A 13278-nucleotide genomic window follows, 5' to 3' on the forward strand; every position below is an offset into this window, starting at 1 on the left:
ACAAGTGGAATAAAACGTGAATCAATAAAAAAGTGATCAATTCTCGAGTATGAATGGTATACATGAGAAAAAAAGGAAAACTCTTTATCTGTCGGGTGAAGAAATCTCCAAATATCAACAGCTCCAGAGTTAGTAAGAAAAGAGTTAGGAAAAAGTAAAATTAATATCCTTTTCCCATTTTATCTTAGATCTATCCCATCTCTTTTTTTCCATACTCTCCTGTAGTATTTGGTACATCAATGAAATATATCCCTTCTTTGGTAAAATCCCAAGAAAAGATTCAAATTTAGTCAATTTAGGTAAAGTAATATCTCTACCAAATATTTGTTTTACTAAGGATCGAAGTTGATAATAAACAAATAAAGAATTCTCATTAATACCAAAATCTTCCTTCATTTGATTAAAAGATAAAAAATTTATCTTCTTTAAAACAATCCTCCAAATTTTTTATACCTTTAGATTTCCAATGTAATAAACATTGATTATGCATTGAAAAAGGAATAAGTTGATTATTATATAATGGTCAATAATTTACCCTTAGAACCTATCATTCTATTTTTCCTCATCCATAACTTCATTAAATGCTTTAGTATGGGTACATTATATTGTTTTAATAAATTTAAATTCCACCAAAACAAAAATTGATGTATTTCAAATTCAAAAATATTCGCCTTTTCAATTTTGGCCCAACTAGGGGGCCATTCCAAATCCATTAAAGAACTAATAAATTTAAATTGAGCTGCCTCATATTAATTTTGAAAATGAGGTAAACATAATCCTCCTAATGCATATTTCCAAGTTAATTTATTCAAAGCTACTCTCGGAAATTTACCCTTCCATAAAAATTCCCTAACCATTTTATTTAAATCTTGGAAAAAATTCTTAGTAAGTAAACATGGAATTGACTGAAGCAAATATTGTATACATGGAAAGATATTCATTTTAATTGTATTTATTATTCGAATTAAATTTATAGGAAGATCCTTCCACTTAATCAAATCAGCTTTGATCTTTTTCATTAACAGTATATAATTTAATTTATATAAAGATTGATAATCAACATCCACATTTATACCCAAATATTTAATTCGATCAGTCCACTTCAAATTAATAATATTCTTATAAACTGAATAATCTCCTTCACCTATCTGTAAAATTTCACTTTTTTCCCAATTAACTTTATATCCAGATAAAGATCCATATTGTGTTAAACACTCCTTCAAGTGTAAAAGTGACTGAGCTGGTTTTGTTAAATACACCAATACATCATCAGCAAATAAATTAATTTTATACTCCTCATCTAAAATTCTCATACCTTGTATCTGTGTATTTTGTCGTATCAGCTGTGCTAAAGGTTCAATTACTAACGCAAACAAAGCTGGAGACAAAGGACAACCTTGTCAAGTTGAACGGGTTAATTTAAAAGTTTCCGAGATCTGACCATTTATCAATACCCTGGCTCTTGGTTTATTATATAAAGCTTTAATCCAACCAATAAAAAAGGACCAAACTTAAATTTCTCTAAAACTTTAAATAAAAAATTTCCACTCAACTCTATCAAAGGCCTTTTCTGCATCGAGAGATATCACCATCGGATGGTCAGGGCACTTTCGATATTTATTAATCAAACTAATCACTTGAAGAATATTATCTGAAGCATATCTATTCTTTATGAAACCTGTTTGATCAACATGTATCAACTTAGGTAAAAATTAAGGGGTGTGGCAAGATGGCGTAGAGTCTAGACGTGTAATCTCGACCTCTCTGGCTAGACTTTTAAGAACCCATTTTTAACTTCTTGTTTTTAAGTTTAAACTTTTAAAAAAACTTAGTTTAAAGTATCAAGGAATTGTTATGGCTACCAATAGTAAAAAGATTAAACCTCAACTGCAGAAGAAACTATATTTTCAGAGTGTTGAAGATTCAGGACCTGAAAAAACTGCTATGCTTTTCTCCATCTCGAAGTCACAAGGATTGCCTGTGGGAGCTGGAAAAAAAATGATTACTACTTACCAGGAGAAGGATATCACTGCAATTACTCATTCTCAGGAGGAAGGTGCGTGTTCCCAAGAAGCGGATCCTGATTCTGGCAGTCTGCCAATGGCAAAGGGAGCTCGCAGAAAAATAAATCCATTGTTTGAAACCACTCAGGCAGTACTTCGGTCTGAAGAGCTTGATCTTATCTGTGAGTTCTTGAAACAACGACGAGTTGTGGGGGGAGATCAGTAATCAACCCCCTGAGGAAGTCAGGGTGTTGTCATTAGGAGTTCAAACTCTCAGTAAGACTGTTAAAGTGTCTGCTGTTTAGCTGCAGCAGGAGTTGCCGTTATCTGGTTCTGACAATACCTTAAAGAAAACAGGGTCGGGTCTTTCTGAACTACAAGTTTACCTGTTAAGTACCGTTACTCAGCCGATATTGCAAGAGTTACCTCAAATGAAATATAGTATGAAGTCAGAAATCACTACAGTTAATACACGAATGGAAGTATTTTCTGAAGATTTTAAAAAATTTCAGTCTGCTTTTTTGGAATGTAAACAGCAAATGGCCTCTAATACAGAAAAAGTGATGGAGGTGGAAAAATCCATTAAAGAATTGTAAGAACATGAAAAGGAGTTAGAGAGGAAAGTAGATTATTTGGAAAATCGAAGTAGAAGGAACAATGTGAAGATTGTTGGTTTGCAGGAAGGTATGGAAGATCAAGATCCTCTTCGTTTTTTTACAGAATGGATCCCACAAATGTTGGGACAAGAATTTTTCTCTGGAAGCTTGGTATTGGAAAGAGCTCATAGAGCCTTAAGAAGAAGACCTCCGCCTGATCAATCACCGAGACCCATGATAATTCTTTGCTTGAATTATTTGGACAGAGAAATTATATTTCGTCTAGCAGTGCAAACTGCGAGACAATGACAAGCTCTGTTAATGATTCAGAATAGTAGAGTTTTTTATTCCCGATTTGAGTCAAGAGGTTATTCAATGTCAGCGTCGATTTAATCCAGTTAAAGAAGTTTTGTGGCGTAAAGGTTATAAGTCTACTTTTCGCTATCCGGCAGTGTTGAAGGTGTTTTGTGGAGACTTTCAATCTCGGTTTTTTGAGAATGAGTGTGAAGCAATGATTTTTGCTGATTCATTGCCAGATGTACGAGGATCAAGACGTAGCCCACCATTGTCCCCTAAAGAAAAATCTGGTTGTTTTGGAAATGGAAGAAATGGTAGAAATGGGAGAAATGGGAGAAATGGGAATGGAAAGAGTCTAATTTCTCCTGAAATGGTGTCATTGAGTTTGGAATCTCTTGGATGAATAGAAGAACTTACTTATTCTTACTTTATTTTTATGTCATTATGATATTTTGTTGTTATTCTTTGTTTGGCAGGAGAGGGAGAGATTTGCTCTATGCTCTATTAGTCATCAGCCACTGGTGGGTGATCTACACCCAAGTTTGGTTTAGGGATGACTACCTTTTGGTAGTTTTTTTGGGTTTTTTTTTTAACTTTATCTTTTTTTTTATTTTATTTGGATTTTAATTTGTGGTTTCTTTTTCTCCTATTTGAGGGCCTATTTACGTTACTTTGAGTTTTTATATATAGATATTATTAGTTCTTAGTAATATTAGTAGATATGTCAAAGTTGAGGTTTGCTACTTTTAATGTTTGATGTTACTTTTAATGTCCGAGACTTAAATACACCAATTTTTGTTTAGATGGAATGTAAAATTGTTACAGCAATATAATGTGCCTATATTAAAACATTTAATAAAGTTATGGACAAAGAAAAAGAAAATGATAGATATTAGTGGTGAATTGTCGGCCTTGACTCTGTTGTATCATAATCAACTTATTTCTTTCTCAATACATAATCGAAGTTTATTACATTGGAGATTTAAAGGTGTGGAAAATTTGGGAGATTGTTTTAAAGAAGGTAATTTTTTTATCTATTGATCAGATGAGGGTTCGTTATGGTATTGATAAGAATTCATTGTTTTTTTTTAATTATCAAATTTGATCTTTGGTAAAGCATGTGTCTGGTAGAGATATGATTTTACTTGAAGGGTTATATTTCAGTTATGTATTAAATATTACAGGATATAAATTTCAACTTGCTTTTGTATATTTAACATTATCTGTAGTGAAAAAATGTATTATTAGTATGTGAAAAGATACAAATATGATTGATATTAATAGATGGCATAATGAGATGAAATATTGTTTAATAGGGAAAAAAATCACATATGTTTTGCGTGATAATTATAGTTTTTTTTGTTGATGGGTTGTTGTTATATTCAGAGTATTTGCATTTTGATTTGCTTAATTTTTCTTTATTTTTTTTATGGCTCTCCTTAGGAGAGTTGGCTGAAAGAGGGGGTGGGGTTCTTTTTTTCTTTCTTTTTTCTTTTATATATATGTAAAATATATCGTTCATGCTTAAGTTTATTGTTATATATGCTACTTATTATCTGTAATTTGAATGAATAAATAAAGTTTAAAAAAAACTTAGGTAAAAATTTAGCCAATCGATTCACTAATACTTTAGCTAGTATTTTATAGTCTACATTTAACAAAGAAATTGGTCTATATGAAGACACCTTCAATGGATCTCTATCCTTCTTAGGAATTACAGTAATTAAAGCACTAGAACATGATTCAGGTAAATCATAATGTTCATGAATCTGTCGTATCACATCTCCAAACATCGTAGATAAATCATCATAAAATACCTTATAAAATTCAATCGAAAACCCATCATCACCAGGTGATTTTCCATTTGGCATTTCCATCATAGCCAATTTAATTTTTAAATCAGTAAAAGGAGCCTCCAGCTCCAATATCCCTTCTTTCTCTAATACCGGTAATTTCAACATAGATAAAATGGAATCAATCGATCCACTCTCCTGTTTTCCCTCAGAAGTATATAGTTTCTTACAAAATGAGTAAAACTCATCATTAATCTCACGAGGTTTATAAGTAACGAATTTCGTCTGACTGCATTAATAACCCTTGATATCTGTTCTTTCTTAAACTGCCATGTAGGTACCTTATGTGCTTTCTCACCCCATTCATAATACTGTTGTTTAGATCTATTAATCAAGCATTCAAATTGATAAGATTGCAATGTATTGTATTTCAATTTTAATCTAGACAACTCTATTTTCAGATTTTCTGTCACATCTCTCTGAAATTCCTTTTCTAATTCATCAATCTGTTTCTCTAAATCAAGGCTCTCGATCAAATAATTCTTTTTAACCTTAGAGATATAACTAATTATTTGAACTCTCAAGTAAGCTTTCATAGCATCCCACAATATAAATTTACTCTGAACAAGAAAAATTTGATTTGTTTTTTAAAAAATTCAATAAATTCCATTTTTTTAACAACATCGTATTGAATCTCCAACGAGAAGCTGCACGAACTTTTTCAGAACTTTCATAAGTAAAATACAACAAAGAATGATCTGAAATTACCCGATTTTTATATTCTGCTTGCAATATTTTTCCCTGTAAATCTGCCGATACTTAAAAAAAAATCAATTCTAGAAAAGGATTCATGTCTAAATGAATAAAAAGAGAAATCCTTCTCTGTTGGGTTGAGACATCACCAAATGTCCACTAAATTAAGATCTTTCATCAAAGCTCGAATTTGAATTGCCATTTTGGATTTTTTTACAGTTTTTGGAAATTTATCTAATAAAGGTTCCAAAACACAGTTGAGATCTCCTCCAACCAAAACATTTTCATTAGCTTATCCCAGAAGCAAAAATGCATCTGAAATAAATGCTTCATCATCCACATTCGGTGCATAAAGTCCAAAATTCATTAAAAATCTTACAATTCAATTTAACAATACATCCTTCATTCATTTCCATTGATTGTAATTCAAAAGATAAATTTTTATGTATTAAAATTGCTACTCCCTTAGCTTTAGAGTTAAATGAAGAAAAAAAAAACATGTCCAGCCAAGTCCCTCTTCAATTTCATACTTTCTTTTTCATTCAAATGAAAAGCATTTGTAAAAAAGCAATATCAATTTTCGTCATTTTGATATATGCCAAAACTCTCTTACGCTTGATCGGGTTGTTTAATCCCTAAACATTAAAAGTAGCAAACTTCAAATTTGATATATCTAATACAATTACTAAATATCAAAAATAATCACAAAATTAATAATAACAAAGAAAAATATTATATATAGAACCCCCAAATTAAAATATATAGGCCCTCCAAATAAAAATAATATTCATTAATAAAAAGAAGAAAAAAAAACCCAAAAAAACTACCAAAATGCAGTAAATCCCTAAAACACTGGGTTTGAATTACCCACCAGTGACTGATGACTAACAAAGAAATTAGTGCAATCTCCTCCTCCCCAGCCAGCCAATCAAAAATATTAACATATTACAAAATAAAATTTCAGCCTTGAGATTCCAGTCCAGATGGTGAACTCATTTCAAGAGAAGATTAACTCTTTCCATTCCCGTTTTTTTCCATTTCTGCCATTTTTCCCATTTCCAAGACCATCAGATTTTATTTTAGGAGATAATGGTGGACTTCTTCTTTGTCCTCTGACATCTGGTAGTGAATTAGCAAAAACCATTGCCTCATGTTCTTTCTCAAAGCATTGAGACTGAGTTTCCATAAAACACTTTCAACACAGCAGGTTAACGAAAAGCAAATTTGTAACCTTGACGACATAAAATCTCTTTAACTGGATTAAATTCATGTTGACATCTGATAACATCTTGACTCAAATTAGGGTAGAAGAAAACTCTACTATTCTGAACCATCATTGGAGCTTGCCTTTATCTTGCATTTTGAACTGCAAGTCGAAGAATTGTCTCTCTATCTAAACAGTTCAAACAGTGAACTATCACAGCTCTTGGAGGTTGACCAGGTAAAGGTGTTCTTCTTAAAGCTCTATGTGCTCTTTCCAATACCAATCCATCAGGAAAATACTCTTCTCCTAACATCTGGGGGATCCAATTTTAAAAAATTTGACAGGATCTTGACCTTCTCTACCTTCTGGTAAACCCACAATTTTCACATTATTTCTTCTGCTTTGATTTTCCAAATAATCTTTTTTTTTTGTTAATTCTCTTTCCCGGGCTCCTAAATCTTTAACTAATTTTTCCACCTTTATTATTGTTTCTGTATTGGATTGTACTTGTTGTTTACATTCAGAAAAGGAAGCTTCAAATTTTAAAAAAATTTCCCAATTTTCTTTAGCTTCTGCCTTAACCACAGTTAAGTCTAAACTCATATCAGTATTCATTTGAAACAGCTGATTCAATTGACCAGTAATGATATCCAAATAAGAAGCAATACCTTCAAACATCATGCAAACCGGTTGAGATGCAATTTGGAATGCAGGATCCGGTTCCACAATTTGTAACTCACTTTCTTCCAGCTCTTCTTCCATTTCCTGTTTAGTAGTTGAGTAAGGTAAGTCCTCTTCTGGTTGTACTTCAAAAGGCAGCATTCCAATAATTTTGCTGCGAGTTTGGACACCCAACGACGACCCCTACCCCACGACCTCCTTAGGGGGTCATCGCTGTCCTCCCCCCACAGATCCTTTTTTAATAAAATTACAGAATCCTCCATAATTAGCAGTGCTACTCAAACCCCCCAGTTGCTATAGACTGTGTGTCTAACATCATAGCTCTCTTCCTCCGTGCTCCCATCTCTTCCAACAAAGTTATTTTTTGTGGCAAGCCTCCAGGCTCATGCCCAACTTCTCGAGAGCAGGCTCCTTTTTCCACAAAACGGGTCGAACCAGCGCAATCTTGAGACTCGTGAGTGGCTGCTACTTTAATTTTTGTCCCCACTGGCGATCACTGAAGCTTGGGGATCACTGAAATCAAATCCGAGGCTGTTTCAGGTCATTTAGGCCCAAAATCTTTTGCACTGCGAAACTGTATTTTCTTTTGTAACTGAGACTTCGTTTTTTTTACATTAGTAGCCATAAAGGCTCACCAAAATATCAAACTAAATATTAAAATTTTAAAATTAAAAATAAAGGATTAAAAAACAGGTACTTAAAAGTTTGACCAGAGAGGGCAGGAATTACACGTCTAGTCTCTACGCCATCTCGCCACGTCCCCCATATTGTTTGTTTATTGAAGTTGTAATATTCTTGGTGCAGATCAGTCCATATTCAATGTTAGAAAATCTAAGAAGCTGATTGTTGACTTCAAGTGGAAATCAGGAGAACTCAAACCAGTAAAAATTTTTGAGAGTCTTTGGTGACATACCAAATCTCTTGAAACTCCTAACCAATATAGCTGCTGTCGAGCCTTCTTCATGATTGCATCAATGTAGAGATCCCAGGACAGATCCTCAGAGTTGTTGACACCCTGGAACTTGAAGTTTATGCCCCTCTCCACTGATGACCCTTCTATGAGTACTGGTTTGAGTTCTCCTGATTTCCACTCGAAGTCAACAATCAGCTTCTTAGATTTTCTAACATTGAGTTGAAGTTTGTTGTTGGGACATCACTCAACTAGTTGAGTTTCATGACTCCTCATTGCCGTCTGTGATTCTGCAGACAGCTGTGGCGTCATCAGCAAATTTGTAGACAGCATTTGAAAGGTGCCTAGCCACACAGTCATGGATTTAGAGTGACTAGAGCAGTGGGCTAAGTATGCATCCTCGAAGTGCACCCGTGTTGATTGTCAGTGAGGAGGGAAGGTTTCTTTTTTTCTGATTTGTACTGATTGTGGCCATCCACTGAAGAAGTCGAGGATCCGTTTGCAGAGGGAGGTGAAAAGCCCCAAGTTTTGAAGCTTGTTGACTACCACTGAGTGAATTGCGGTGCTGAAAGCTGAACTGCAGTTGAAGAGCAGCCAGATGTCATGTTGCTGTTATCTCTGATCCAGAGCTGAGTGGAGAAACAGGAAAATACAACAAAGGAACAGGTCCTTTGGCCCACAATGTTAACGAGATACAATGCCAATCGAATTAATCCCATCTGCCCTCTTCCCTCGATTGCCTGTTCATGGATCTGTCCAAATACCTCTTCAACGTTGCTGTCACATCTGCTTCCACCACCTTTCCTGAAAGTGCATTGCAAGCAACTATCACCTTCTGTATAAAAACTTTCCGAGCACAACTCCTTTCAACTCCCCCCTCCCCCCACCCCCCACCTTAAACCAATGCTTCTAGTATTTGATGTTTCTCACTTGGGAAAATGCTCTGACTACCCACCCTATCTATGCCTATCATAATTTTATATATTTTTATCCTGTCAAGCTACAGGCCTCTGAAACTCCAGGGAAAAGTTCAAGTATTTCCAACCTCTCCTTTTAACCAATTCTCTCCAATCTAGGCAAATCCTGGAGAACTTCTGCTGCACCCTTGCTAAAACCTCTACATCCTTTCTATAGTGTAGCAACCAGAACTGTACGCAATACTCCAAATGTGGCCTAACCAACATTTTGTATAGCAAGAAAATAATTTTCTGACTTTTATACTCAAGTGCTCCAACTGAAGATGTTCAATACATGTTGAACATCTTGTATTGCCATGTTCAGTGATTAATGGACTTGCAATTTAAGATCTCTCTGTACATCACTGTTCCTGAGGGTCCTGTCATTTACTATATTTGATGCATCAGCTTACATTTGTCTATATGGTATCTGACATCCTTTCCTTCATGACATCTGCTATTTCTCTGCTCTATGTTCCAAATAATCTAAATCCTGCTGTCTCCTGTGATGACCTTCCACATATTTAAAACTTCTCAAATTTTCATGCACATTTACTAATCAGATCTCTTACAGTTTCATGCAAATTATGCAAGAGTTCTGACGTTGACTCTTTCCCAATAGCATTGGTCGCGGAAACTCTGGTGAGAAAGAAAACGCCCCTACACCATTACCCCTCTGTTATCTATCACTGTCTGAAAATGTTGCCATTCAGGTCCCTTTTAAATCTCTCCCCACTCATCTTAAATATATGCCCTTTAGTTTTGAACTCCCTTATGACTATTCATCTTATCTATGCCCTTGTACACATCTAAAAGTAGGAGGAGGCCAGCACCCTTCAGCTTCTTACATTCCAGGGAGAAAACCTCCCACCCTATCCAGCAAGTTCTTCAGTCCCAGTAGCATCCTCATGAATTGTTTTTTCCAGTTTAATGGCTAAGCAATCAGAACTTAACAGTTTCCAAAAAAGTCAAACCATATATCCATTTACAGCAGAGAATCAGGCCAGCTTAGCCCTACTAGTCCATGCCAAACATAATCTCCTACCGAGTCCCACTGACATGGATTTGGCCCTTAACCCGCCACACCTCTACAGTTCATATACCTATCCAACCTTTCCTTGAATATTAATATTGATCTCGTTTCTACCACCACAGCCAGAAGTTCATTCCATACCTCACTACCCTCTGCATGAAGAAATTTCCCCTTTGTTTCCTTTAAATTTTTCCCCTTTTACTCTCAATCCATGCCCACTTGTTTGAATCTCCCCACTCTCAGTGGAAAAAGCCTATCCACATTGACTCTATCTGCCCCTCTTGTAATTTTGAATGTCTCTATCAAATCACCACTCAACCTTCTACGCTGCAGGGAATAAAGTCCCAGCCTCCTCAACCTTTCCATGTAACTCAAACCCTGAAACCCCCATAACATTATCGTAAACCTCCTCTGAACTCTCTCTATACTGTTTATATCTTTCCTGTAATTCGGTGATCAAAACTGCACACGATATTCCAAATTTGGCCTCACCAAAACTTTATATAATTTCAACATTTCAATTTCCCAATTCCTGTGTTCTATACTCTGAATTATGAAAGCCAACGTACTAAATGCCTTCTTCACCACCCTATCCACATGTGATTCAACTTTCAGAGAATTATGTACCATGAGTCCTAAATCCCTTTGTTCCACTGCTGTTGGGGACTATCAGTTGCCCCAATAATTGCAATGACAAAGACTTGAGGGGAATGATGGTCTTAATTGCACAGAAGACTTGAACTGGCCTGGATCCAAACTAGGGAAGTGCAGGGAAAGGAAAGGTGGCCCAACCTTTATGGCCTGGGTCCCAGGGGATGAGTCCAGGTAAGAGTGTCATTAGGGGGTGGACCAGCCTGAGCCAATTAGCATACACAATCCATACCATTACAACTGCACTCCTCAATTGTCTACCATTTAACATGTATGTCCTATTTTGATTAGTCCTACCAAAATGTAGCACCTCACATTTATTGGTATTAAACTCCAGCTGCCATCTTTCAACCCACTTTTCTAACTGTCCTGTATCACCCTGTAAGCTTTGATAATCTTCCTCATTGTCCACGTCACCGCCAACCTTTGTATTATCTGCAAATTTACTAATCCAATTTGCAACTTTATCATCTAGATTATTAATATATATGAAAAACAGCAGTGGACCCAGTACTGATCCCTGAGGCAAATCCACTCGACACCAGCCTTCAATTCGACAAACAATTTTCCACCACTACTCTCTGGCATCTCCAATCCAACTACTGTTGAAACCATTTCACTACTTCATCATTAATACCTAATGCTTCCACCTTCCTTACTAACCTCTTATAGGGAACCTTATCAATTGCCTTACTAAATTCCAAATAGACAACATCCACTGCCTTCCCCTCATTAACCTTTATAGTAACCTCCTTGAAAAACTCTATAAGATTTGTTAGACGTGATCTACCACATATAAAACCATGCTGACTACTCCAAATCAATCCCTGTCTTTGCAAATAGTTGTATATATTATCTCTAAGAACACTTCCCACTAATTTACCCACCACTGATGTCAAACTTACAGGCTTCTAATTACCAGGTTTACTTTTGGATCCTTTTTTGAACCATGGAACAAAATGAGCCACCCTTCAGCACTTCCCCTGTGGCCAGTGACATTTTAAATATTTCTGTCAACATCCCCAGTATTTGTTCACTAATCTCCATCAGGGTCCTACGGAATATTTTGTCAGGACCTGGAGATTTATCCACCTTGATCTTTTTAATATAGCCAACACTACCTCCTCATTAATTCTTATATTATCCATGAGCTCCCTACCACATTTCTTCACTTCATCTGGCTCAATATTCTTTTCCTTAGTGAATACTGAAGAAAAAAGTAGTTTAAAATTTCACCCATCTCCTCTGGATTCTCATGGAGCCTACCCCCCTCATCTTCAAGGATTCCCATTTTATCCCTCACTATTATTTTACTTTTAATGTACCTAAAGAAACCCTTTGGATTTATTTTTACTTTTCCTGCCAAAGCAGCTTCATATATCCTTTTACCCTTTCTAATTTCCTTAAGATTTACTTTACATTCTTTATATTCCTCAAGCAGTTCATCCATTCCCTGCTGTTTATACCTGTTGCACACATCCCTCTTCCTCTGAACCAAGTTCGCAATATCTTTTGAAAACCAAGGCTCCTCCCTACAGCTTCTAACTTTCCTTTACTCCTCACAGGGACATACCAACTCTGCACTCTCAGAACTTCTCCTTTGAAAATCCTCCACTTATCTGCTACATTCTTCCCTGAAAATATCTTATGCCAATTCACACCCTCCAAACCTTTTCTCATTCCCTCGAAATTTGCTTTCTTCCAATCAAGAATCTCAACCTTTGGCCCACCTCTATTCTTTTCCATTACTAGCCTAAAACTAATAATATTGTGATCACTAGACCCAAAGTGTTCCCCAACATAAACCTCTGTCACCTGACCTATCTCATTCCCTAATAGGAGATCAAATACTACCCCGTATCAAATTGGTTCTTCTACGTTTTGATTAAAAAAACTTTCCTAAGCACATGTAAACTCTACCCCATCCAGCCCTTACTCTATGGATCTCCCAGCTAAAGTTCATAAAATTGAAATCTCCCACAACTACCACCTGGTGTTTATTACACATATACGCAATATCCTTACAGATTTTCTACTCTAATTCCCTCAGCCCATTTGATCTATAATACACTCCTATTAATGTATTCATGGCTCTACCATTCTTCAATTCTACCCAAAGAGACTCACTGGATGATCCCACCAAACCATCCTGCCATAGCACTGCTGCAATGTTCTCTCTAATAAGCAATGCAACTCCTCCACATTTTTATCCCCCCCCCCCCCCCATTCTATCATGCCTAAAATAACAGAATCCTGGAAATTTTAACTGCCAAACATGCTCTTCCTGCAACCTAGTTTCACTGATGGCCAAAATATCATATTTCCATGTGGCCATCCATGCCTTAAACTCATCCTCCTTATTTACAATGTTCCATGCATTAAAATATATCCATATGAGGGA

This window comes from Narcine bancroftii, chromosome 1, assembly GCF_036971445.1.
Source record: "Narcine bancroftii isolate sNarBan1 chromosome 1, sNarBan1.hap1, whole genome shotgun sequence".
In the NCBI taxonomy this organism is placed as follows: Eukaryota; Metazoa; Chordata; class Chondrichthyes; order Torpediniformes; family Narcinidae; genus Narcine; species Narcine bancroftii.